This window comes from Lissotriton helveticus, chromosome 3_1 (genome assembly GCF_964261635.1).
Source record: "Lissotriton helveticus chromosome 3_1, aLisHel1.1, whole genome shotgun sequence".
Taxonomy (NCBI): domain Eukaryota; kingdom Metazoa; phylum Chordata; class Amphibia; order Caudata; family Salamandridae; genus Lissotriton; species Lissotriton helveticus.
In genome coordinates this window covers 1525569331-1525596646 of record NC_136061.1, presented here as the reverse complement: position 1 = coordinate 1525596646, position 27316 = coordinate 1525569331, and positions in this window count along the sequence as shown.

Below are 27316 nucleotides of genomic sequence, written 5' to 3'. Positions count from 1 at the left end.
AGCTTGACAATTTGTTTCCGCAAAACAGTTCAAAGTCCAGTAGAAAATTAGACAACCCTAGCCCTTCTCCATCCACTAAAATGAAACCCCTACCATTTTTCTTCTTCCACTCGGCGCTAGGTTATCTTGCAAAAATTTTACAATTTCTTTTCAACAGTCTTATTTTCGTCTGAAGTTATGTATGACTCAAGGAGTGACACTACGTCTTCATAAATGTCCATCCGAAGTATCATTCCCTCAGGTTCTGGGCAGTTCGTACCACAACATGGAAAGTCAACTTTTTCTAGGATTATTCTCCTTATTTCGCTCAAGACAAGTGGACGGACGAAATTGAGAGTTAACGTTTTTTCAATTTCTACTCCTGGTACTATCAGTTCTACATCCACAATTACAAAGGGGTCCGTTCTAATCAGGATCACTTTCTTCACCTTTCCAGTTCTGCGCCCCTTTGAAGACATTCGTAATGATATTAATCCACAACAATAAGCGCTCCTAGCATTTCTACTACTCGCTCAAGCATTTCCAAACGAAGAAGAGTTCCCTCCAATATTGGATATCGTGAACAGCAAACTGGAAACTCAACTGTCTCTAAAATCAATTTTCTTATTCCACTCAGGAGAGCAGGATGAACGATGTTGAGTGTCAGCAACCTTTCGGTCTCCGCTCCTGGCAGTAGAAACCTTATTTGCACTGTGATGATCGGGTCAGTTCTGATCAGTTCCACTTCCCTGATCCTCCCTGTTCTGTGTCTCCCAGACATCTGCAACAAGGTAGGTCCAGTCGGGAGTAGAGTATCTTCTGCTAGGCACTCGCACCCTTCTTGATCTTCTAAGACCCTCCTCGGCTTGATCCTGGATATCTTCTTCTGGATCTGAGTCTTCGGATATAGGAGCAAGCGTTTCTTCTTGGGCCGACCTCAAACTTAGCCTTCTTCTCCTTGCTGGCCAAGTAGCAGCTCCAAGCCTTATTCTCCTATTCCTTGTCCTCTCACTTGGTTCTTGGTCGCTCTGATACGGATCTGAGTCTGAGTCGTATTCACTTCTGCTCTCTCCTTCAGTTGCGTCTTCCGTCTCACTGCCGTCCTGCCTTCGCTCTTCTTCTGAATCCGATGCGTTCCCAACTTCTTCTGACACCCCCTCAGCTGCCTCAATCCCTTCTTGCGACTCTTCTTCCACTTCCGGGCTTTCGTCTGGGATGGGAGCTGTTCCTTCTAGAGGTGCTGGAACTCTTCGAGTATGGGATGCATGGATCCAATTTGGCAGCCCCCCGCACTTCACCGCGGTGTTCGTTATCAGGATTACCTGAAAGGGCCCACGCCAGCGAACATCTAGGCAGTTCTTCTGGACGTGTTTTTTAACCAAGACCCAGTCCCCTGGGTTCAGGTCATGACACAGGTTCCTCGATGCTGGAACTTCAACCGCATGCACCTGAAGGGACACAGAATGGATGGCGTCAGACAGTCCTTTACAATAATCCAAGATCAGATCATCTGTAATATTCAATAGGGCAGTAGTTGGAACTGTGGGAAGTCTCATGGCCCTCCCCATCAGGATCTCGTGGGGAGAGAGACCTGTCCTCCTGTCAGGTGTGCTGCGCATGCTCATGAGCACTAAAGGAAGAGCATCTGGCCAACTCAAAGATGTGGATGCCACTACTTTAGCCAATCTATTCTTCAATGTGCCATTCACTTGTTCCACAATTCCTGAAGCTTCTGGTCGATAACTACAATGCAGCTTTTGATCGATATTCAGTGTGGAGCACAACATCTTCACTATTTCGCTGTTAAAATGTTTTCCTCTGTCCGATTCCAAAGAGGCAGGCACCCCGAAGCGCGGTATCAACTCCCTGAGCAACAATTTAGCCACTGTGAGTGTATCGCACCTACGTGTAGGGTACGCTTCAACCCATCTGGAAAATACGCATACAATCACCAACACATACCTAAGGCGATTGACTCTTGGCATTTCGATGAAATCTAATTGCATTCTATTGAAAGGCCCCCCCGACCTCCCAATGTGACTCAGTGTGACTGGTGTTCGTTTGCCTACGTTCAGTTGTTGGCAGGTAACACATCGCTTACATACTGATTCTGCTGCTATTCTAAATTTAGGGCAATACCAAGTTTGCCTAAACACTCTCATCATAGCATCCCTTCCTAGATGTACTGGACCATGTATTTCTCTCGCCATGGGATTTGCTAATTCTTCAGGTAACACAGCTCTCCCATCTGCTGAAACCCAAAAATCCATTTCGCTTCGCACACAACCTGCTATTTCCCATGCCTTTTTCTCTGTTTCAGGTGCGTTCTCTTGCATTATTCTTAAATCCTCCCAAGTGTCTACAGTTTCTAACATCATGCTTAATTCAGTCTTTTCTTCTGCACCTTCTATTTCCACCTTTGAGAAAGAATAATTTTGTTCCGCACAATAGCGTGCGACTTCATCAGCGTATCTGTTGCCTTGTGACACAAAATCTGTATTTTTAGTATGTGCTACACACTTTACTATTGCGATGTCAACTGGACCTTGTAATGCTTCTAACAACAGCTGCACAAATTCTCCATTTCGAATGGGCGAACCAGAGGAGGTCATGTAACCCCTCTGAGACCACAACTGCCCGAAATCGTGAACCACACCGAAACCATATTGGCTGTCCGTGTAGATGGTGACTCTCTTTCCGTTTCCTGCTATGCAGGCACGAGTTAGGGCAATAATTTCTGCTACCTGTGCGGAATGTACTCCTTCCAGGCAAGCGGCTTCCACAACTCCAGTAATCGTACAAACAGCATAAGCTGCTCTCAACCGACCAGTATCGTCTCTTAAACATGAGCCATCAACAAAGTAAATTTCATCGGGGTCAGACAATGGCTCATCCACAATATCTGGTCTGGGTTTCGTGCATAGTTCAGTCACATCAAGGCAATCGTGGTCTTCACATCCTTCGCCTTCTATCACAGTGGGTAATGGCATCAAAGTAGCAGGATTCAAGACAGAGCATCTCCTGAGAGTCACGTTCTCTGCGGCAAGAATAACTTGCTCGTAGCGCGTGAGCCTACTATTGGTCAGATGCTGCGTCTTCGTCCTGGTCATTAGCAATTCAACTGAATGTGGTACATACACCACTACTGGATGTCCCATCACAATACTCTCGCTCCTTTCAATGCTGACACCCGTTGCAGCAACGGATTTGAGACATCCGGGCAACGCTGCGGCTACTGGATCTAATGTAGCCGAAAAATATGCAACTGGTCTACGGGCATTTCCGTGGGTCTGTGCCAAGACTGACAAAGCACATCCCTCTCTCTCACAGCAATAGAGTGAAAATGACTTTTCGTAATCTGGCATTCCCAGAGCCGGAGCACGACATAAATCGTCTCTCAGCTGTAAAAACGCCACCAGACATTCTTCATCCCATGGTACCGGATCACTCACCTCCTTGTGCGTCAGTTTCTGTAAGGGCTTTGCTTTCAGTGAGAAGTTAACTATCCACTGTCGGCAGTAACCCACCATTCCTAGGAACATTCTAACTTCTCTCTGTGTTGTAGGCGCATTCATTTTCATTATCGCCTCAATCCTCTCTGGGGACACCTTACGTTTCCCTTTTTCTAACCTGTGCCCTAGATACTGTACTTCTGTCAGACAATACTGCAACTTGCTCGGAGATACCTTATGTCCATTTTCAGCTAAATGGTTCAGTAAGGCAATTGAGTCTGCTTTACAAGCTTCCTCTGTCTCTGACGCAACAAGTAGGTCATCTATGTACTGTACCAGAACCGAGTTCTGTGGCAGTACTAGATTTTCGAGATTCTTCTTCAACAACTGATTAAAGATGGATGGGCTGTCTGTGAATCCTTGGGGGATTCGACACCATGTTAAAACGCGATCTTCCATTTTAAAAGCAAAAAGATACCTGCTCTCTTCATCCAATGGGATTGAAAAGAAAGCCTGACAAAGATCTATCACTGTGAACCATTCTGCTTGACATGGTATTTGAAACAGTATCACTGATGGATTCGGTACCACGGGACAACATGAAACAACTATGTTGTTAATCTTTCGTAAATCCTGAACTATCCTAAACTTCCCGCTAGGTTTCTGCAAACCCATAATCGGGGAGTTACAAGGACTACCCACGATTTCTTTCAGTATTCCCTGTTGTATCATTGACTCGATCACAGGTTTTATTCCCGCAATCGTTTCCTGGGACAATTTGTATTGAGGCGTTCTTGGAAACTCAACATTTGGTTTTACCAAAATTTTTACCGGCTCTACCCCCTTAATCAATCCTATTTCTTCTCCTGTGAAATCCCATACCTCTGACGCCACTGCATCTCGTAGGTCTTGGGGAAGATCTTCTATTGTCAGAGTAGGATATAGTTCTACACAAGATTTTGAATTGGCCACCTTAAAAGTAGCATCTTCGTCGGTAGTCTGTACCTCCACTCCTTGCGGGGTGCAGTATATGGTGCAGTTCAATTTGCACAACAAATCCCTTCCTAACAGACATACCGGACTTGAGTCACAAACCACAAACTGATGTTCGTTCATGTGGTTTCCAATTTTCACAGACACTGGTTCTGTCAAAGGACTAGTCATTCTTTTATTTGCGACTCCTACCACCTGAATTGTTTCCCCTGACATTGGCAAGTCTGGAACCACCGCTGATCTCAGAGTCGAACGAGTAGCCCCAGTGTCCACTAAGAACGTAGTGGGACACCCTGCCACTTCTGCCTCAACAAATGGCCCTCTCTGATCCACTTCTAGGACTGCCCCAAGGGTACAGTCCTCTTCACTGCTCACCCGTTGTCCTGTCAATGGATCAATGTAATAACACTTTTCTTCCTCGATAAACAGAGGCATTTGTTTAAAGACCTTTCCCCCAGCTGCTATCTTCGGTGGCTGTGGGAATTGGGCCCGTGGAGCCGAAGTCCCCCCTTTGGCCACCTTACTGCTTGGAACTGTCACCTTTTGCGTTGGGACTTCTTGAACCTGCTCTTCTACTTCTAGCTCTCCATTTTCAGGGTTAAAGGGACACTCGCGTCGCCAATGCCCCACCTGGTGACACTGATGACACTTTGTCGTTTTCTTTAAAGTGGCAAAGTCTATCCTAGGTCTCTGCCCTTCCTCATTGTCCTTATTCTGACCGTTTGGTTTTCGTCCCATCCCCTGCTTCTGCTGGCCACCCTTCCCAGCGGACTGCATTTGCACCACCATCAATTTCTCCTTTAGATTCTTGGCTTTAGAATCTATCTCGTCACTGCAGTACCTCGCATAACGTAAAATCTCATCTAGTGGTTTGTTCTGCCAACAGATTAAATGTTGCTGTATCATCAAACAAATATCAGGTCTCAACCCCAAGACAAACTTTGACACAAACTGCCCTATATCTTTGGGATCCATTACATCTAGTCCACTGTATTGCTTAAATGTTTTCAATAATCTTTCATAAAACTCGTGAACTGTCTCCTTGGGTTCCTGCCTTGTTCGGTCTATTTTTACCCAATCTATGTCCTGTGGTGGTACCTTATCTTTCAGCCATGCTATTACCCTTTCATACTTTCGCATGACAATCTCGGACGGTCCATTAGTTCGAGCATCCCTCAATGGTTCAGCATTTGGCCATTCGACACTAGTCTTACAAGGGGTCCATAAATCAGATGGGACCACGATGTCAAACAACGTGTTCAAATCAATCCACAATACCTTCGAAATTTTAACAAACCTCTCTACCTGCTTATACCACTCTACTGGATTGTCCCGCAACTTCGGAAATGAGTTGGTGAATGCAGCTAAGTCTCCTCTACTCCAGGGCACATGTACATAATTTCCATTTGATATTTCTCGCAAAGGGAATGCCTCCATATGCATTACCCTTCCCTCGGGGGTCATCACATTTGTACTTCGTCTAACCGTGCCCTTTTTCGACCACCTTTCTTCCCATTTATCCAGTTCCCTCCACACTCTTATCCCTGATACCAGCTCTCTTATGTGTGTTTTTAATCCAGTAGTTCTCTTCTCATCTAGATCCTGGTCTGCGTACTGTAATCTGTGGTTACTCTGCAATGCCCTTGTCCTAGACAAATCCACGGCATATCTATCTGCCAAATCAGTCAGTTTCTCATGAAACGCTCTAGCTTTCCTAGTAATATCCTTTGCCATGAACAACAACTCATCCTGTTCATACAATTCTATCCTTTCCAAAGGCAATGTTCCATCTATTATCTCATCAACATCTGATTTTAAACTAGTAACATCAAGCCTTTTTGCCTTAATTTCAGCTTTTAAGACACTCAATTTAGCTCCTCCATCCGCATCTCTCCCATCCCAGCTCCGAGATCTACGTTTAGGTATTGGTGAGTTATAGGGAGTCCTCCCCTGTTCCCATCTCTCTAGGTCCCATGCCTTTCCATCTTCTCGGGGTGGGTGGTGAAACACTCCTTCACGCCTCATAGCCCCTCTCTCCCCATCCTGGCTACTTTCACGGGATGCAGGGTAAGATGTTCCATTACTCCCTTTTTCTTCACTACTTCCCTGTGATTCCTGATTATTCGAGGCGTGGCGGGACCTATCGCTGTTCTCCTTTCTCCAATGTTGAACGTCTTCCCCGAGTGTATGATGAAGGCACCTAAACCTATTCTGAAAAGCCCGTACCGCCTCATCTCCTCCTTTCCCCCAGAGACGGGACATTTCCTCACATTCTACAATCCTAGTAATTTGTTCCGGCTGTTCTCTCTGATTTGTAGGACATGCCTCCCCTCTATTCTCCTGACTTTGGCCTTCCCGGCCCTGACTACTTTCGCTGGCCCCACAATGAGATACTGTCCCATTGCCCCTGGTATCCCACTCTGGTTCCGTTCTTGTCCTGTTACTCGGGGATACTATGGACCCGTCCCATTCCCTCAAATCAGCTCTTAATTCTGAATAGGTTCTTGGCCGTGGTCCCCTTAGATCCATTGGTCCTCTCGGACCTCCCTGTTCTGAATTGGGACCGACTGTTGTGTCTAATGGGGTATTCCATGTTACCGATCCTGGTAATTGTTTCCATGCATTTGTCACATTGTTCCTTCTTTCTATCTCAACCCTTTCTCTATCCAATTGCCTTTGTTGTTCCTCTCTATCTCTCTCAGGGTTATAGATCGAAACTATGGGTCCTATGGTAACAGGCACTTGAAGAGCGTCTGGTAATCCCACAGACTCAGCCCTTTCGGTGGTTGGCGCTTTCTGCACTACAAACCTTCCCACTACACTCTGTACAGTGTTGTTTGGAGGTGTTTCTCCGCCTTTGATAGGTGTCCATTCCGATATAGGGAGTGGTGTATATCCCTCTATGTCATTCCCATCTTCCCTTGCGAGCCCTCTATCTTCTATTAACCCCACTCTCGGAGGTGGTCTATCCATTAACAATCTGTTTATCAGATTGTCCTCCGACTCGCTTTCCTCGTCTTCTTCCATGAGGTTTCCTCCTCCTCCTGCCACCTCCCTCATCGGATACATTTTCTCCACCTCAATAGCCTGTACCCTCCAACGCTTTTCCTCCTCATCCCATTTGGAATCTGGCACTGCCCTTACCGATCGCGTCAGCCTTTGTTGACGCCTGTTCAAATTTCGGTCGTGTGCAGCCTTAATCCATGCATTAAGGGCCTCAAACTGTGTTGGTCTGGGCGAGGGTTTCAATGAGGACATGGTTGCTTTTAGCCGATGTAACACCTCTAATTTAAACGTCCCGTACCTCGGGAACTGCATTTCCTCATTCCCTTCCGTAAGCTTATTCCAAGCCCCAATCCACAATATGGAATGCAGCCCCACATTCGTTGCCATATAATGAGCTGGCGTACCCTCCGGCGGAGCCTCTTCCCCATAATAATGTTCACTTTGTTTACGTTTAAAAATCCCTTTCAAACACTTAAAACACTTCATGATTTCTCTTTTCTCCGCGTTTGTTTACTTCCTGATGACACTCCACCAATCTCAGCGCCGTTCTCACTAACTGGCCTATCCGTACGCGACTTTCCTCCGACGTCACGCTAGCCGCCCAACCAGAGCGCGGCTTTAGCTAACGTCACACCAACCGCTCAATCACAGCGCGGCTCTAGCCGACGTCACCCATCCCCCTTCGCAGCAGTTCCCCTCCTTTCTCAGCTCGTCTCCTCGGTCATGCACGCGTCCCATTCATACTCCGAAAAATGATTACTTCCGTCCAAGCGATCACCTTTCTTTGACTGTACGCCCACAGTCTTTCTGTAGTTGTCACCTTAACTTGGCGAAATGTCTTTCCGTTTACTTCCAGACAATCGCCTTCTCCGATAGGTTACTCACACACAGTAACTTTCGACCAGCGTCCGTTACTCATACACTCACTCTTACACTCCCCCTATCTTGGATCCACGGCGGTCAATGGTACCTCGTGACCTCCGTACTATGGTCGACAACTACCCTGGATGTTCGATACACCCAAAACCACTTAAGCTCTGGCCTGAACTTAAGATTTCACCAGTTCACCCGTTTACCAGGTTACCAGTTTACCAGGTTGCGCGCGCTCACAACCTTCTCTCATTCACACTACAGGCATTCAACTCCGCAAGACATTACAATACAAATACAACACAAAACACCGCAATCTGTTCACGCATGACCCTTTTTATACTCACTCTCCGATACTGCTGCTTTTCTCGCACCGTCTGCACCTTTCGGCACACGATTCTTCCGCTGCTCGTCTCTCGACGTCTCGGGCCTTGGGGTAAACTAACCTCTCTAGATTACCTTCCTCAAGAAGATAACCATCCTCACTCTGCTACCAACTGCTAACGCGGGATTACTGGTTACTAATTATCTTACCAAATCCCAAACTATGTCGACTGAATCGTTGGTACCTGTCGTTGAGTAAAAGGTAATCTCACAATAAGTCAATCAATTTAAGAACTTACACCACTCTAAATGACCACCGACCAAATTTAAGTTTTAAAGATTTAATATAAAGTCAAAGATAACTGAAGATACAAACTTCTCAAAATGAGATTCAAAAGGTAAATTGGTATCACTATAAACATGAACTTCTTGAATAATCTAAGTCTGAAAAACAAAATAATAAGTACAAGCTCAAAAACCATAAGGGTTGTCAAAATAGATATAAGTTGCAATCTCAAAGTCATTACAGAAAAGAAAATTAAGGTTAGTCTGTCCCTACACTATACTAAGTGACATCCCTACTTAGCAAGATCTTAACCCTCTAGGTGTCAGCCGTGGTGACTTCCTAAGAAGATCACGCACTTCTCTTTGTCTCTTCTCTGATAATGGGTCTCTCCTGATCAGCCTATCTGCCTTCCCATCCGCTTCCTTAGGCTCCCAAAATCATCTGCTCTGCTCTCCTCCCGGGTCTCTTTCCCTAATACCAAATCACATTTCTGATAGGAACGCCCCTTGGGACGCCCCTCACGTGGTATCTCTGTGCGCGGCAAACTCCATGATGGTACTCTTGAAGACCCTCGTTAAAGTTGACCTTGGTTCCCAGGCTTCTTCTCCAATGCGCCGATACCCCCTAAATTCCTGGAAACTCCTACAGGCCTGCGCAAGGCGCCACTGAACAAAGTCCCTTTCATTCGAGCTGATTAGGACCCTCGCACCTGCATACAGCTCGTCCTGCAGTGGGCCTCAAATTCCAGACTCCACCATATCTTAAGTCATAAAACACTCTCAAAGCTCTGTGCTGGACACCTCACGACCTCTTCTCTAACGAGCACATGGCAATTTAAACGACATGACATTATCTGCTCTGGCCTACTTGATTTACATGCAGCAGGTCCCTGCACTCTTAAAACGTTAACGTGATTTAAACAGCAAACATTCTTAACTAGCATACGTTTCTAAAATAACACATCTATAAAGCATATGCTTTTAACCCTAAGTTCAATAGTACATTTGGAAGAACCATGTCAACCTTATCTCACATTATTTTAGCAGCACATTCAGGTTTGCTGTGAATTGCCCTAAGGCCTACACATTATACTGGATTTCAAAGTTACATTTAATTCGGACATGATTCTTTTAACATGAGAACATGAGGTTTTCACATATATTCTAACATTTCTACATTATCTCACACCGTTATAATTATAGTTACTCTACTTAACATTCTAAACATTTCGCCGCTGAATATAAAACACTCTGTATATTTTCACTCCTAGATATAAAACACTCGTGTGCAAAACATGTTTAAACTAACTACGTGCTTGTAAATATGGCGTACTTATACATTTTTTTTCAAACTTGTGCTCTCTCAGTGTTGCAGCGGTCAGGAGGCAGTAATATGTTTCGTGGGACTGCGGCAGTCCAGCCAAGCATATTACAAGTTTCCCCTCTGCTACAGTTTTCATGGCGGTTCCATGCCATGAAAGTTGAGGTGGAGAGGAACCAAAGGGGGCACTACAGGGCCCCCTGGTGCCTCACGCCCTGTGGATGCACACAGAGGGCACAACATGTGCCCCTGTGTGCATGCATACCAGTTCCTGCAAGAACTGTTTTTAGCATCCCCATTGTGGTGCCCATTTTCAGGGCAACGCCAGGGGAACATCAAAAACAAAGCCTGCCAGACAGGAGGAAACTCTTAATCTGGTGGGCGGGCTGACCACAGCTTTGGTGGTGGCGGCCACTGGGCAGACCCGGCACCACCCCGCCAAAGCTGTAATCAGGACCTTAGAGTTTATATTCTTTAAAAGGTCATGACTATACATCTTATTCACTTTACATTCATACCTGTTTTCTATTCCTGGATAATTAAAAAAAGATGTACATTTTGCAATTATTTATATCACAGATTGTTAACAATTGTATTTGCAGCATAAATTGTGTCATAAATTCTGCTAATGTATAATTTCTGCCCATAATGTTGTCGCATTTCAGGTTGCTTTGTGTCTGTATTTAGGGTTTCCAATAGATTTTTTTTAGCTTCTTTGATGTCCGATGCAGGTAGTATTTTCTAGGCTTCCATTTTGTGTGTCTCAGTCGCTGGTAACTGGGGGTATTTTTTTAGTTACTAGAAGGCTCTCATATTGTTGACTTTGCAGTACTTTAAACAGGATGCATTTGTTACTGCTTTTCTTGAAATGTACCTGGAATGGGTGCTGTCCCAAATATGTTACATAAATGGTGAGGGCGTAAATGTAAAACATTTCAGTACATGGTTATAAACACTGTGCTTTTTTGGATTGACATTCACCAGAGTGTATTCTTGATGGTAGATCATGCGTTGAAGTTGCTGCAAAATAGATCTAATGGTTTGTGATTTCTGTTGAATAGCCACTCCCATAGTTTCACCGGTGAAGTCTGGACCCTGGAGTTCTGCATTTAGGATGTAGGAGTCTCCAGTGGCCTTCTGTAGGACAACCTTTAAAGTGTATTGAGAGCTATTTTCTACTGGATGTGTGTGGACGTCTGTTTGATATTTTCCCTGTTATCTTAAAAGATGTTGGTTGTTATTGATTTTTTGGGGGAAAAGCTGTATGTTTATAACAGTTCTTCAGTATTATGCCATTCTTCAGTAGACATCCTTCTGCTGTGAACAAGTGGGTCAGATCAGACAGGTATCCTCCCAGTAGTAATGGAACAGCATTTATATATGTGTTGAATAGGTTCGGTTTACGGCTGCCTCCTTGTCTCAGTCCTTGCTCGTTTCGAGGAGACACATTTGTGTTATTTTAACACTGCAGTCTGCCTTTAATTATATCGCAAACTATTCTTGCTGTACCATTTTCACGGAGTTTTGGGAAAGGTCATATTTGAAAGATTGAGTCAAGAGCTTATGCAAAGGCGATGGAGCGTGCTAACAGTTCTCTTTTAGTGTTGCATGGACTTATTTATATGTTAATGCGTGCTGGGTGGGTATGTGGTTGGTGGTCCTGTTGTTTGTGAAGAATACGATCTATCTTTTATGAGGAATCTGAACTCTTCTGTTTACATTGGCACAAAAACAAAACCTTTTCCCAGTTTGGAGTGCATATACCGCTTTAATTATTAAGATAAAGGCACTCTCCGTTTGTTTGGTGTGTTGGGGTGATAATCCCTTGCCTTTTTTAACATACTTTGGGGTTTTTGCGTATCATGAGGGCCAGCAGAATAACTTAAATTATGGTGATTGTAGCTGAGCTGTATTTTCGCTGAAAGTTATATGTGTTTGCGAATTTTAGTTTTTCCTCAAGGTCTCCGTGGGCCGAATTAAGAGCCTGTTTATGATGTTAGTGGGACCGCCACCAACAGGCCCTCAGTGGCTGTCCCTTCGACATATAGGCCATCGGTCCGACCGCCGCATTACAATACAGGTGGTGGGACAGCAGAGGTCGGGGGAAAGACCGCCGCCTCAAACAGGATCCAAGATCTTGTGAGGGTGGCAGTCGGAATCCTATGCCTTCCATGGAGGTGGTGCCTGTGCAGGCAATGCTGTCGGGATTAGGATGTCCCTTTCCAACTGCCCTTTCATGGTGGTTGGACTCCAATGAAAAAGAAAACAGAAACAGACTTTGGGGCCCCATATAGGGCTCTCACCCCCCCCATGGGCCACTGCTAAATGGCCCTGATGACACATGTAGTGCCCCCCCCCCACAATTCCATGCACTGTGTCCCAGGCACCATTTGGTGCCTGACACACGGTGCATGGAAGTGTACAAAGTGCTTTATCCCACTGAAGCATTGGAAAAAGGCACTTTCCATCTGCCACCACGTCGGTCACATTGACCGCCAATGTGATGGCGGGTGGCCGTCAGATAGCCCGGAATCATAATGAAGCCCAATGTTTTCAGAGGTGGCCCAAGCTCGCTCCCTCCCCAAAGACTACTATGTGTTTCGGGGGTCCTGAATTCCTTACTATATTCAGTTCCCCTGTTGGGATGTGGGCCCCAGGAGGCTTTCCAGAGATTGGATGGGGGGCCCTGAGCACAACCCCCTACCCAAATGGTTTTATTTTACTGAAAAAAATACTGGCGCCGACCCCACGAGCCCTGGCCCATATGTGCCGATATAGGGGGGCCTTCTTTTTTTATAAATGAAGGGATCCTCAATAAATCGGAAGTCACATTCTAAAAATGGTTTACCTTTTGGCTTCTGGTGGGGTCAATCTGGACCCCGCACCAAGCCTAGGGAGCAGGGTATCCCAACCCTGCTATCCTTTATGTTGTATTTTTTTTTTACACAAGGCATGGTATTGAGCCCCCTAAGGAGCTGAGGTGACTGGGACTTTTTCTTGGAAGGTTTCGTGAAGATTCAGCAAACGGTCCCAAAAGTTATTAGCAAACCAAAAAATGCAGTGGTGATGAGATATATATATATATATATATGTATATATATATATATATATATATATATCTCATCACCACTGCATTTTTTTATATATTTTATATATATATATATATATATATATATATATGAGTAACCTTCCTCGAAGAAAAAGGCAGAGGCCCGAAATGGGGACAAATGAAGTCTTTTTAATCGGGAACAGCGATTTTCAGCGGGCGTATGCATTTCGGCCGTGTGGCCTCGTCAGCGCCCAGAATGTAATGGGAGGGTGAGTAGGAATGCTGTTGCAAGTTGATGTCCCAGTTAAATGCAAGTTGGCTCCACCTGCTGTTAGTTTTGCATGGTGGAGTGCACTACAGGTCCCAGCATGCAATGTTCCTGCAGGGACCACCGCGGAGCAGCGGAACCAGGAGACCCCTCGAACAGCTCTCACCCGGTGTCCCGAGCTGCCATCCACATCAGCGAGGCTTCTCCCGTCCCCAAACTGCACAATCACCACCTTCCGGCATATCATCCACGGGGGTGAGAAGAACAGTGTGTCCCGCCCAATGCGGAGTTCAGTGACTCCGACACCGTTTGTTTTCCTCCAGTCGTGTAGTGATGGGCTCAGTCTTTCCGATACCTCGGACCAAGGTAAGCTCTGCCAAGACAGAACAGCGCCAGCGTTGACCTCGCCCAAAGTGTGCAGGGACCTCTGATGCACGTCGCAGGCTCACTGTGCAAAATTAGTATTTGAGTAACCTTCCTCGAAGAAAAAGGCAGAGGCCCGAAATGGGGACAAATGAAGTCTTTTTAATCTGGAACAGCAATTTTCAGCGGGCGTATGCATTTCGGCCGTGTGGCCTCGTCAGCGCCCAGAATGTAACGGGAGGGTGAGTAGGAATGCTGTTGCAAGTTGATGTCCCAGTTAAATGCAAGTTGGCTCCACCTGCTGTTAGTTTTGCATGGTGGAGTGCACTACAGGTCCCAGCATGCAATGTTCCTGCAGGGACCACCGCGGAGCAGCGGAACCAGGAGACCCCTCGAACAGCTCTCACCTGGTGTCCCGAGCTGCCATCCACATCAGCGAGGCTTCTCCCGTCCCCAAACTGCACAATCACCACCTTCCGGCATATCATCCACGGGGTTGAGAACAACAGTGTGTCCCGCCCAATGCGGAGTTCAGTGACTCCGACACCGTTTGTTTTCCTCCAGTCGTGTAGTGATGGGCTCAGGCTTTCCGATACCTCGGACCAAGGTAAGCTCTGCCAAGACAGAACAGCGCCAGCGTTGACCTCGCCCAAAGTGTGCAGGGACCTCTGATGCACGTCGCAGGCTCACTGTGCAAAATTAGTATTTGAGTAACCTTCCTCGAAGAAAAAGGCAGAGGCCCGAAATGGGGACAAATGAAGTCTTTTTAATCTGGAACAGCGATTTTCAGCGGGCGTATGCATTTCGGCCGTGTGGCCTCGTCAGCGCCCAGAATGTAATGGGAGGGTGAGTAGGAATGCTGTTGCAAGTTGATGTCCCAGTTAAATGCAAGTTGGCTCCACCTGCTGTTAGTTTTGCATGGTGGAGTGCACTACAGGTCCCAGCATGCAATGTTCCTGCAGGGACCACCGCGGAGCAGCGGAACCAGGAGACCCCTCGAACAGCTCTCACCCGGTGTCCCGAGCTGCCATCCACATCAGCGAGGCTTCTCCCGTCCCCAAACTGCACAATCACCACCTTCCGGCATATCATCCACGGGGGTGAGAACAACAGTGTGTCCCGCCCAATGCGGAGTTCAGTGACTCCGACACCGTTTGTTTTCCTCCAGTCGTGTAGTGATGGGCTCAGTCTTTCCGATACCTCGGACCAAGGTAAGCTCTGCCAAGACAGAACAGCGCCAGCGTTGACCTCGCCCAAAGTGTGCAGGGACCTCTGATGCACGTCGCAGGCTCACTGTGCAAAATTAGTATTTGAGTAACCTTCCTCGAAGAAAAAGGCAGAGGCCCGAAATGGGGACAAATGAAGTCTTTTTAATCAGGAACAGCAATTTTCAGCGGGCGTATGCATTTCGGCCGTGTGGCCTCGTCAGCGCCCAGAATGTAATGGGAGGGTGAGTAGGAATGCTGTTGCAAGTTGATGTCCAAGTTAAATGCAAGTTGGCTCCACCTGCTGTTAGTTTTGCATGGTGGAGTGCACTACAGGTCCCAGCATGCAATGTTCCTGCAGGGACCACCGCGGAGCAGCGGAACCAGGAGACCCCTCGAACAGCTCTCACCTGGTGTCCCGAGCTGCCATCCACATCAGCGAGGCTTCTCCCGTCCCCAAACTGCACAATCACCACCTTCCGGCATATCATCCACGGGGTTGAGAACAACAGTGTGTCCCGCCCAATGCGGAGTTCAGTGACTCCGACACCGTTTGTTTTCCTCCAGTCGTGTAGTGATGGGCTCAGGCTTTCCGATACCTCGGACCAAGGTAAGCTCTGCCAAGACAGAACAGCGCCAGCGTTGACCTCGCCCAAAGTGTGCAGGGACCTCTGATGCACGTCGCAGGCTCACTGTGCAAAATTAGTATTTGAGTAACCTTCCTCGAAGAAAAAGGCAGAGGCCCGAAATGGGGACAAATGAAGTCTTTTTAATCTGGAACAGCGATTTTCAGCGGGCGTATGCATTTCGGCCGTGTGGCCTCGTCAGCGCCCAGAATGTAATGGGAGGGTGAGTAGGAATGCTGTTGCAAGTTGATGTCCCAGTTAAATGCAAGTTGGCTCCACCTGCTGTTAGTTTTGCATGGTGGAGTGCACTACAGGTCCCAGCATGCAATGTTCCTGCAGGGACCACCGCGGAGCAGCGGAACCAGGAGACCCCTCGAACAGCTCTCACCCGGTGTCCCGAGCAGCCATCCACATCAGCGAGGCTTCTCCCGTCCCCAAACTGCACAATCAACACCTTCCGGCATATCATCCACGGGGGTGAGAACAACAGTGTGTCCCGCCCAATGCGGAGTTCAGTGACTCCGACACCGTTTGTTTTCCTCCAGTCGTGTAGTGATGGGCTCAGTCTTTCCGATACCTCGGACCAAGGTAAGCTCTGCCAAGACAGAACAGCGCCAGCGTTGACCTCGCCCAAAGTGTGCAGGGACCTCTGATGCACGTCACAGGCTCACTGTGCAAAATTAGTATTTGAGTAACCTTCCTCGAAGAAAAAGGCAGAGGCCCGAAATGGGGACAAATGAAGTCTTTTTAATCTGGAACAGCAATTTTCAGCGGGCGTATGCATTTCGGCCGTGTGGCCTCGTCAGCGCCCAGAATGTAATGGGAGGGTGAGTAGGAATGCTGTTGCAAGTTGATGTCCCAGTTAAATGCAAGTTGGCTCCACCTGCTGTTAGTTTTGCATGGTGGAGTGCACTACAGGTCCCAGCATGCAATGTTCCTGCAGGGACCACCGCGGAACAGCGGAACCAGGAGACCCCTCGAACAGCTCTCACCCGGTGTCCCGAGCTGCCATCCACATCAGCGAGGCTTCTCCCGTCCCCAAACTGCACAATCACCACCTTCCGGCATATCATCCACGGGGGTGAGAACAACAGTGTGTCCCGCCCAATGAGGAGTTCAGTGACTCCGACACCGTTTGTTTTCCTCCAGTCGTGTAGTGATGGGCTCAGTCTTTCCGATACCTCGGACCAAGGTAAGCTCTGCCAAGACAGAACAGCGCCAGCGTTGACCTCGCCCAAAGTGTGCAGGGACCTCTGATGCACGTCGCAGGCTCACTGTGCAAAATTAGTATTTGAGTAATCTTCCTCGAAGAAAAAGGCAGAGGCCCGAAATGGGGACAAATGAAGTCTTTTTAATCTGGAACAGCAATTTTCAGCGGGCGTATGCATTTCGGCCGTGTGGCCTCGTCAGCGCCCAGAATGTAATGGGAGGGTGAGTAGGAATGCTGTTGCAAATTGATGTCCCAGTTAAATGCAAGTTGGCTCCACCTGCTGTTAGTTTTGCATGGTGGAGTGCACTACAGGCCCCAGCATGCAATGTTCCTGCAGGGACCACCGCGGAGCAGCGGAACCAGGAGACCCCTCGAACAGCTTTCACCCGGTGTCCCGAGCTGCCATCCACATCAGCGAGGCTTCTCCCGTCCCCAAACTGCACAATCACCACCTTCCGGCATATCATCCACGGGGGTGAGAACAACAGTGTGTCCCGCCCAATGCGGAGTTCAGTGACTCCGACACCGTTTGTTTTCCTCCAGTCGTGTAGTGATGGGCTCAGTCTTTCCGATACCTCGGACCAATGTAAGCTCTGCCAAGACAGAACAGCGCCAGCGTTGACCTCGCCCAAAGTGTGGAGGGACCTCTGATGCACGTCGCAGGCTCACTGTGCAAAATTAGTATTTGAGTAACCTTCCTCGAAGAAAAAGGCAGAGGCCCGAAATGGGGACAAATGAAGTCTTTTTAATCTGGAACAGCAATTTTCAGCGGGCGTATGCATTTCGGCCGTGTGGCCTTGTCAGCGCCCCGAATGTAATGGGAGGGTGAGTAGGAATGCTGTTGCAAGTTGATGTCCAAGTTAAATGCAAGTTGGCTCCACCTGCTGTTAGTTTTGCATGGTGGAGTGCACTACAGGTCCCAGCATGCAATGTTCCTGCAGGGACCACCGCGGAGCAGCGGAACCAGGAGACCCCTCGAACAGCTCTCACCCGGTGTCCTGAGCTGCCATCCACATCAGCGAGGCTTCTCCCGTCCCCAAACTGCACAATCACCACCTTCCGGCATATCATCCACGGGGGTGAGAACAACAGTGTGTCCCGCCCAATGCGGAGTTCAGTGACTCCGACACCGTTTGTTTTCCTCCAGTCGTGTAGTGATGGGCTCAGTCTTTCCGATACCTCGGACCAAGGTAAGCTCTGCCAAGACAGAACAGCTCCAGCGTTGACCTCGCCCAAAGTGTGCAGTGACCTCTGATGCACGTCGCAGGCTCACTGTGCAAAATTAGTATTTGAGTAACCTTCCTCGAAGAAAAAGGCAGAGGCCCGAAATGGGGACAAATGAAGTCTTTTTAATCTGGAACAGCAATTTTCAGCGGGCGTATGCATTTCGGCCGTGTGGCCTCGTCAGCGCCCAGAATGTAATGGGAGGGTGAGTAGGAATGCTGTTGCAAGTTGATGTCCCAGTTAAATGCAAGTTGGCTCCACCTGCTGTTAGTTTTGCATGGTGGAGTGCACTACAGGTCCCAGCATGCAATGTTCCTGCAGGGACCACCGCGGAACAGCGGAACCAGGAGACCCCTCGAACAGCTCTCACCCGGTGTCCCGAGCTGCCATCCACATCAGCGAGGCTTCTCCCGTCCCCAAACTGCACAATCACCACCTTCCGGCATATCATCCACAGGGGTGAGAACAACAGTGTGTCCCGCCCAATGCGGAGTTCAGTGACTCCGACACCGTTTGTTTTCCTCCAGTCGTGTAGTGATAGGCTCAGTCTTTCCGATACCTCGGACCAAGGTAAGCTCTGCCAAGACAGAACAGCGCCAGCGTTGACCTCGCCCAAAGTGTGCAGGGACCTCTGATGCACGTCGCAGGCTCACTGTGCAAAATTAGTATTTGAGTAACCTTCCTCGAAGAAAAAGGCAGAGGCCCGAAATGGGGACAAATGAAGTCTTTTTAATCTGGAACAGCAATTTTCAGCGGACGTATGCATTTCGGCCGTGTGGCCTCGTCAGCGCCCAGAATGTAATGGGAGGGTGAGTAGGAATGCTGTTGCAAGTTGATGTCCCAGTTAAATGCAAGTTGGCTCCACCTGCTGTTAGTTTTGCATGGTGGAGTGCACTACAGGTCCCAGCATGCAATGTTCCTGAAGGGACCACCGCGGAGCAGCGGAACCAGGAGACCCCTCGAACTGCTCTCACCCGGTGTCCCGAGCTGCCATCCACATCAGCGAGGCTTCTCCCGTCCCCAAACTGCACAATCACCACCTTCCAGCATATCATCCACGGGGGTGAGAACAACAGTGTGTCCCGCCCAATGCGGAGTTCAGTGACTCCGACACCGTTTGTTTTCCTCCAGTCGTGTAGTGATGGGCTCAGTCTTTCCGATACCTCGGACCAAGGTAAGTTCTGCCAAGACAGAACAGCGCCAGCGTTGACCTCGCCCAAAGTGTGCAGGGACCTCTGATGCACGTCGCAGGCTCACTGTGCAAAATTAGTATTTGAGTAACCTTCCTCGAAGAAAAAGGCAGAGGCCCGAAATGGGGACAAATGAAGTCTTTTTAATCTGGAACAGCAATTTTCAGCGGGCGTATGCATTTCGGCCGTGTGGCCTCGTCAGCGCCCAGAATGTAATGGGAGGGTGAGTAGGAATGCTGTTGCAAGTTGATGTCCCAGTTAAATGCAAGTTGGCTCCACCTGCTGTTAGTTTTGCATGGTGGAGTGCACTACAGGTCCCAGCATGCAATGTTCCTGCAGGGACCACCGCGGAGCAGCGGAACCAGGAGACCCCTCGAACAGCTCTCACCCAGTGTCCCGAGCTGCCATCCACATCAGCGAGGCTTCTCCCGTCCCCAAACTGCACAATCACCACCTTCCGGCATATCATCCACGGGGGTGAGAACAACAGTGTGTCCCGCCCAATGCGGAGTTCAGTGACTCCGACACCGTTTGTTTTCCTCCAGTCGTGTAGTGATGGGCTCAGTCTTTCCGATACCTCGGACCAAGGTAAGCTCTGCCAAGACAGAACAGCGCCAGCGTTGACCTCGCCCAAAGTGTGCAGGGACCTCTGATGCACGTCGCAGGCTCACTGTGCAAAATTAGTATTTGAGTAACCTTCCTCGAAGAAAAAGGCAGAGACCCGAAATGGGGACAAATGAAGTCTTTTTAATCTGGAACAGCAATTTTCAGCGGGCGTATGCATTTCGGCCGTGTGGCCTCGTCAGCGCCCAGAATGTAATGGGAGGGTGAGTAGCAGTTGGCGTTTTCTAATTGGCGTTTGGCCTCTGTGATGTATTTGTCTTTTTGCCACAAAACAATGTTGCCTCCCTTATCGGAAGAATTCACGATAACTTCTTGATTCTTGGACAATTTGGCCATTAAGTTGTTGTATTGCCTAGTTTGGAAACTGGACATATCTTTCTTAATATGGATTTGTTTATTGAGTTTTTTCAAATCCTCGATGATGCAGTCATGATAGATGTCAACCGCGTCCTTCGGCATGACGGGGACAAATTTAGTTTTCGGTTTGAAGGGGCTCTCTCCAGCCCCCTTTTGTGGAATGTCGATCTCTCGCAATTCACTCTGTGTATCGGCAATGTCCATATTGGATGTTGGTGGGACTGCTCCGCTGTTCAAATGGCAGAGCGTTATGAGAGTTCTGGCATCGCTTGCTGGAACTAATGAAGATGGATCATTTTCATTCACCGTTCCAGTGGCCACAGATGAATTCAAATTTGGTTTGGATTTGATTGCATAAAATTTTCGACGTTGTAATTTTCGAATATACAAAAAAACATCAGCCCTTGTGTTGGTATAATTGAACGAGCTCTCTGGACAAAAATTGAGACCCAACTTGAGAATTTGTTGCTCAGCTGTTGTTAATGTCATATCAGATAGATTGATGATGGTACTGGCATCAATCATTGTTTGTTGTTTTTCTTTTTGAACCATTTCTTTTTTGGCGGCTGCAGTGGTTTTTGCACGTTTTCTTCTTGCCCTCCGCCTTGCGTTTTTCCTCTTCCTGCATTGCGAGATCGTGTCCGCGGACCTAACGATTGCAGGTGGGCCTCGACCAAAAAATCCATTTCTTCACCTATGTCGAGGATGGCGTGTGGCGAATTGTCTTCCAATAAGCTTGATAATGAGCCGCATGTGCTTGATGTACTGGCAAGCGAAATAGTATCCGTTACTGATACTTCGTTATTGTTCGAAGCTGCAGCTGAGTCTTGTTGAACCTCCTGTATCTGGATCCTCGGTGCCGATTTTTGAATTTGCCGCTGCTTTTTTGCCTGATCATACTTGCGTGCAAACGTATATATCTGGCCTGTCTCATAATCGTTAAGATCTCTTGCAAATTTATTTATTTTGCGTATCTTAATTTTGTCTTCATGTTTTTTTAGGCGCTCGCTGATGTCTTTGCGTCCTTTAGAAATCACTGCTTGAGTTTCACTGTCGATAAAAGCATCCAAATCCGTATTTATTTTCAAAATTTCATCCAATAAAACAGCTCGGTCCAGAATTGCGTATTTGATCAACAGCTTGATTAAATTCATAGAGGCTCCCAAGTTTAATTCCCCCCATTCGCGTAACATATTTGGATTGGGGTCCACAAAACTCGGAGCCAGCATAATACGCAACCCTCGCGGGACTCGTCCAGCCTCCTCATATTTTGTAAGGGATTTGTGCTCCCACCATTTAGTAATCTCAGAACGAGACTTTTTTTCCAATAGATTCAGCAATTTCTTTACGTCTTGATTGCCTGCATTGGCGGCGCTAGCTTGTGTTTGTTTGCTGCCTACTCCTCGTGGCACTCGTGCAAACAATGCATCTGCTGCCGCTTCTCGCTCCGTTTCTAAGCTGGCGGCCATAGCGTTCGACAGTACAGCCAAGTGGTGTAATTTTTGAAAGTTTTTATAAATAGGCAGGTTGGTCTGTGATGAACGGGTAAACAATTAGTACCCTTCGCGTTTGCACGCCGCCTTCGGATAAACGTTGCCTCCTCACCTGAGATAGTTAGATGAAACGGTGCACGTCCACTCAGTATACCGTAGTGACCGGTGTTCAAACTGGCCTCCCACGGTCTCAGAATTCGTGTGCACTCCGTGTATCTTGAATCAGGGAGCTTTCGCTGTTTGTACTCCTTTTCGGAATTCGCGTCCAAGTTGGTTGTTGTAGCAAAAAAGCCGCTTTGAGAGGAGGGGGTGCTGCCAGCAGAGACAGCCAGCATCTGCACTAATATTCACAAAATCTTCAAACCTCCACACCCAGCGGCGAAAGAAGAGGCAGACCCCACGTTATCCGGGCAAGTTGTTATTTATTCAATGCCTTTTCAAAAATGTAACGTTTCGAGTACTGACGTACTCTTGTTCACACACCACATTCTCGTTGGGAGATTTCTTTATTTGAAGTATATATATATATAAGTATATATATATGTATTCGAAAGGAATTTATATATATGTATGTGCGTGTACTAGGTAGCTATAGTTAGTTCTGCTTTTCCATAGAAAGAGCAATTTTTGGTTTGCTAATAACTTTGGGCCAGTTTGACAAATCTTCACAAAACTTTCCAAAAAAAGAGTTTCTTTGTCTCAGCTCCTTCCTGGAAGGTGTCGGAGTGATCCATCTAGCATGGGCGAGGGAAAAAAGGGAGTCCCAAAATGCAAAATCCTCATGCATATTCTATAGACTTCTTTAGACAAAACTTCATCAAAAACTGCTGAACGGAATCACACCAAATTTGACAGGAAGCTAGATCTTGGTCCACAGATTGTGCTTATAGATATTTGGTGTAAATCAGTTCAGTAGTTTGTGAGAAATTAAGGGACAAAAATATTTGTATATCAGGACGGTTGGGTAGAGTCTCTTGCGGGAGTGTCAATGTAAAAATAGAGCATTCTGATTGGCTCAGTGAGCTTTTTTTCCTTTGGCCATCTCTCTCCCCCAGGAGTCAGACTACCACAGGAGCGAACGCTCTGATTGGCTGCCAGCAACATGAGAAACAAATTGCTGGCAGCCATTACAGGACTCAGTGACTAAGTCACCTGTCCTGAAGTTAAAAAGAAAAATATTACAAGGGGCAGGGTAAGCATCCCTGATACCCTAATCCCTTATGGGGTTGAGGGTGAGGGGGACCCAGATGGATCTGCCTGGGTCCCAAAAAAGAGATCTGCAAAGTAAATTAATCAATCAATTGAGACTTGCACAGGTTTGAGAAAAACAAAACCCACAAAATGGCGGCAGAGCTGCATTAAGTAATTATAAGCCCTGGGAGTCCTCAGGGCCTAAAGAGGCCCAGGGAGTTGGGCCGCACAGACCCCTCTCCTTAAAATAAAAAATAAAACACCATTAGTAATGGGGTCCCCAACGCTAGAATTTGTGGCCCAAACCCCCACCATGCATGGCAAAAGGCTGCATGTGGGTTTTGTTTTTCGCAGGGCCAGGCCACAAACCAGGCCCTGTGGCCAACCCTCCACCGTGCACGATCAAAGGCCCTGCACAGTGTGGGCTTGACTGCTTGTGGGGGATTTTATGCTGGGCCGGGCTGCGCGTGATGAGCCGCCTTGTTCACAGGACTCACCGTCGAAAATTGTCGGGTTTTGATGTCCCTGCATGTTGTATTGGATTAAAAATCATTCTTGAGCAGCTTCGGGTGTGTGTGTCCTCTTTCATGGAAATGAAAGGTACTGCCGGGTAGTATTCGGGCTCTTACATCCGTATGTGCACCACTGTTGGAGGACCTGGAGAGTGTGAGAACTTTGCGCTGTCGTTTTCATATGTGTGTGTGCGTGTATGTGTTTGCGTATAATAATTAAATTAATATGAAATGTAGTCCATGAATATATATATAAATATAATATTTTTAGCATTCTAAAATGTATATCAATAATTAAAAACAAAAAATACTAAGGTAACAAATACAATTATGAAATTATATTAAAATGTTCTATCAATGAAAAGCTTTTGCAGAATTGAATTAAAACACTTCCCACTCCATTTCCCTAAAATTCCAACATGCACAAAAACAAACTAAAATAATACAAAAAAATTAACAATAAATATTATCTAAAGAAATTGTATTATAAAATTAACTATTGTATAACAATCTAAAACAGAATATAATTAGTTAATGTAAAATTATCAGAAACATTTGAAACATTTATCACATAAATTTAATTACATAATTAATAATCAAATAAACAAATTCAGTTTTTTTAAACTTTAAAAATCATTTAAAAATACATTTTTAAAAACTTTCTCTATTCTCCTTCAACCTGGCAATAAAAAAACTATTGAAATAAAATGTTCAAAACTTAAAATATATTAACAAATTTAAAAAACTACAAAATAATGACACGTATGTACCAGTAAAAGAATAACAAATTATAACAAGCATTTACAATGCAATGGTTTCGCCTTTGGAAAAGTTAGAGCTATTGGCATTGTAAATGACAAAATTTGTATTTATGTGTTGGTTTTGAAAACAGATAAATAAATGGCATTGTCATTTACATTGCCATTAGCTTAATCTCTCGCAAATGTGAGACCTATTGTACCCTACGGACGATCTCAGCAGACAGCAATTACTACCACACACACACACCCAGAGCCACACACACACACCCAGAGCCACACACACACACACACACACACACCCAGAGCCACACACACACACACACACACACCCAGAGCCACACACACACACACACCCAGAGCCCCACACACACACACACAGACCCAGAGCCATATATATATGTAAAGTAATTATCCAAATGTGGGCAATACAAGCACCTACGCTCAACAAGAGCTTTATCAAAGGGCTGGTTGGTGGTTGACCGTTTTGCATGAAGCACAAGAAAGGTGCATTATGGCTCACAGGCACTCATAAATGTCCTCTGAAGGGTAGACAGGCGTAAAGTTTCCTGGGAAGTAATGGAAGAGGAAAGGAAGAGAGGAAATGGCAGGATGAAGATTGAAGCGAGGGAAGGAAGAAAGGGTCAGGGAACAATAAAAAGAGGAGACGTGAATAGAGAAAGAATGAGGGTGAACACAGTGGTATAAACTTGGAACACAGCTAAGTATGGTGGCCAGATTTTGAGAAGCAAAAACTGGGACGCAAATACCAATACCATATTCAGAACAACAACAGCTGCACTGTGTCCAAGGTAAAATCGCATGTATTGTCATTACTCTGCCATAAATATTTACTTGTATGCATGTTCAATAAACACATGAGCACAAACACAATCATAACCGTATAAATGTATTCCCATCAATATAAATAAAGTGGTAGTACCATATCATATACTACGTCCTTTAATCACGTTACCGGTTTACTTTTTCGTATTTTCGGATCCTATCAGGCGGCGTTAGGACAGAAGGGCGCGAAGTTTTCAGAAGCTCTGAGCCTGGTTCGTTTACTGCCGCCGCATCAAAATACGCGAGAAAGAAACAATCCATGAATTCATAGTAGCAGGGCTGCTGCTAAACAGCAACAAAACAGAAGCGCAAGCTACAAGTTTTGGTGTTACAACCCGTTGCAGCGGGTGTTGTGGGGCGAGGTGCTGACCGATGCCATGGTATTTTACTTTGGAATTATTATGCATTACACAGCGGTGTTGATTCTTCTCCAGGCGGCTTTGTTCTAGACTGGTAACAAAGGGTGAGCAGTTAAGAAGATATGCGGCACGAACTTTCCTGTGAAATAATGGCCATGAGAGGGAATCAGGAATAGGAGAGAGGGAGAGATGCGTGTCATTAAGTGTTAAAGAGGGCCAGTGAAAGAGAGGGCGGGGAAAAAGAAGCAGAACATAACGAGTGAGACTTGGGAGAGGCCAGGAAAGACAGGAAGAGAAGCAGAACATAACGAGTGAGACTTGGGAGAGGCCAGGAAAGACAGGAAGAGAAGGCTAAAACGAAAACGACCCACATCATTAAAGGGGGAGAAAAGACACACGGCGAGAGCAGGACAAAAGTGAAAGGGTGCAAAGAAATTAAGAGAGAGGGTAGTGATAAAGCACACGAGAAAAGGGAAACAGAGCAGGGACAGGGACGAAAGGGGAAAAGAATCTCAAGCCGCAGGGTCAGGGGCGTGGAGCCCGGACTCAGCACACACGGCCATCGGAGCAACCCCCGCCGGAGCGCACCGGGACCGGCCGGCAGCAACCCCAGGTAGGCAGCCTGGCACCTCTGTCTCTGAAATAGGTAGGAGTCCGAAACAGCAACAGGTCGCCTCTCTGACCTATCCTCGGAGCAATCATCTCTCTGCAAGGCTTTAATTCGTCATTAATGATACCATATGGGGCTGCAGTATAATCAGTGACTCTAAGGCAGGCCAGTAAACAAACATCTACAAAGCAAATGATAGCAGGCAGCCTCTTGAAAGAGATCTCTTCCTTACAACAGTCTGCGGGAAAGGAACAAAGCGCCGAACTGGGTTAGCCTAAGAGTAGATAAAACTTTTCATATCAAAGCAATTTGTGCGCGTCCTTTTATCTCAGTCCCCAGTGACCTTCTAACCACCTGGCAATATGCATGTTAATGGGTTTCTGGGTCTGCCACAAGCGCTGCCTCTGTGTATAAATATCCAGGCCCCTGCCCTCAATTTATACCACAGCAGCTGGTATCCTTGGCTGCTCCAGACATCGGCCCCTGGAAATGGCATACAAGTTTGAGGTTCAGGGCGCAACTGCACAACAGCAAGATTCCGGCATAAACAGAGCACAACCAAGCATGCGCCTAAAAGTTAGTGCTTAGACACACAGGCATGGTAGCACTAGAATACATTGTCAGAATATCAACTGACATGAATATCGTCTCCTAGAAACCGTTTACTAAAATTTCACTGTACTGGAGGTAACAAGAGAACAGCTACAAACGATAATTGGGAAACTATATTTATTACAGACGATATTTCTCAGAATGGTAATCTAACACATCATCTCAACTTCTTGGTGCACATCTGTCTCCCTAGAGGCATGTGCCTTCAAGTAATGGCCACTTAATCTCTGTTATGCAATTGCACTTTAAAACAAGAAGCACGTGCACACGGACAGCGGGAGGGGGGACGGGCTCACGGACAGCGGGAGGGGGCGGGTTAACGGCACACAGACAGCAGGAGGGGGGCGGGCACACGGACAGTGGGAGTGGGGCGGGTTAACGGCACACGGACTGCGGGAGGGGGGCGGGCACACGGACAGCGGGAGGGGGGTGGGCACACGGACAGCAGGAGGGGGGCGGGTTAACGGCACACGGACAGCGGGAGGGGAACGGGCACACGGACACCGGGAGGGTTAACGGGTTCACGGACAGCGGGAGGGGGCGGGTGAACGGGCTCACGGACAGCGGGAGGGGGGCGGGTTAACGGGCA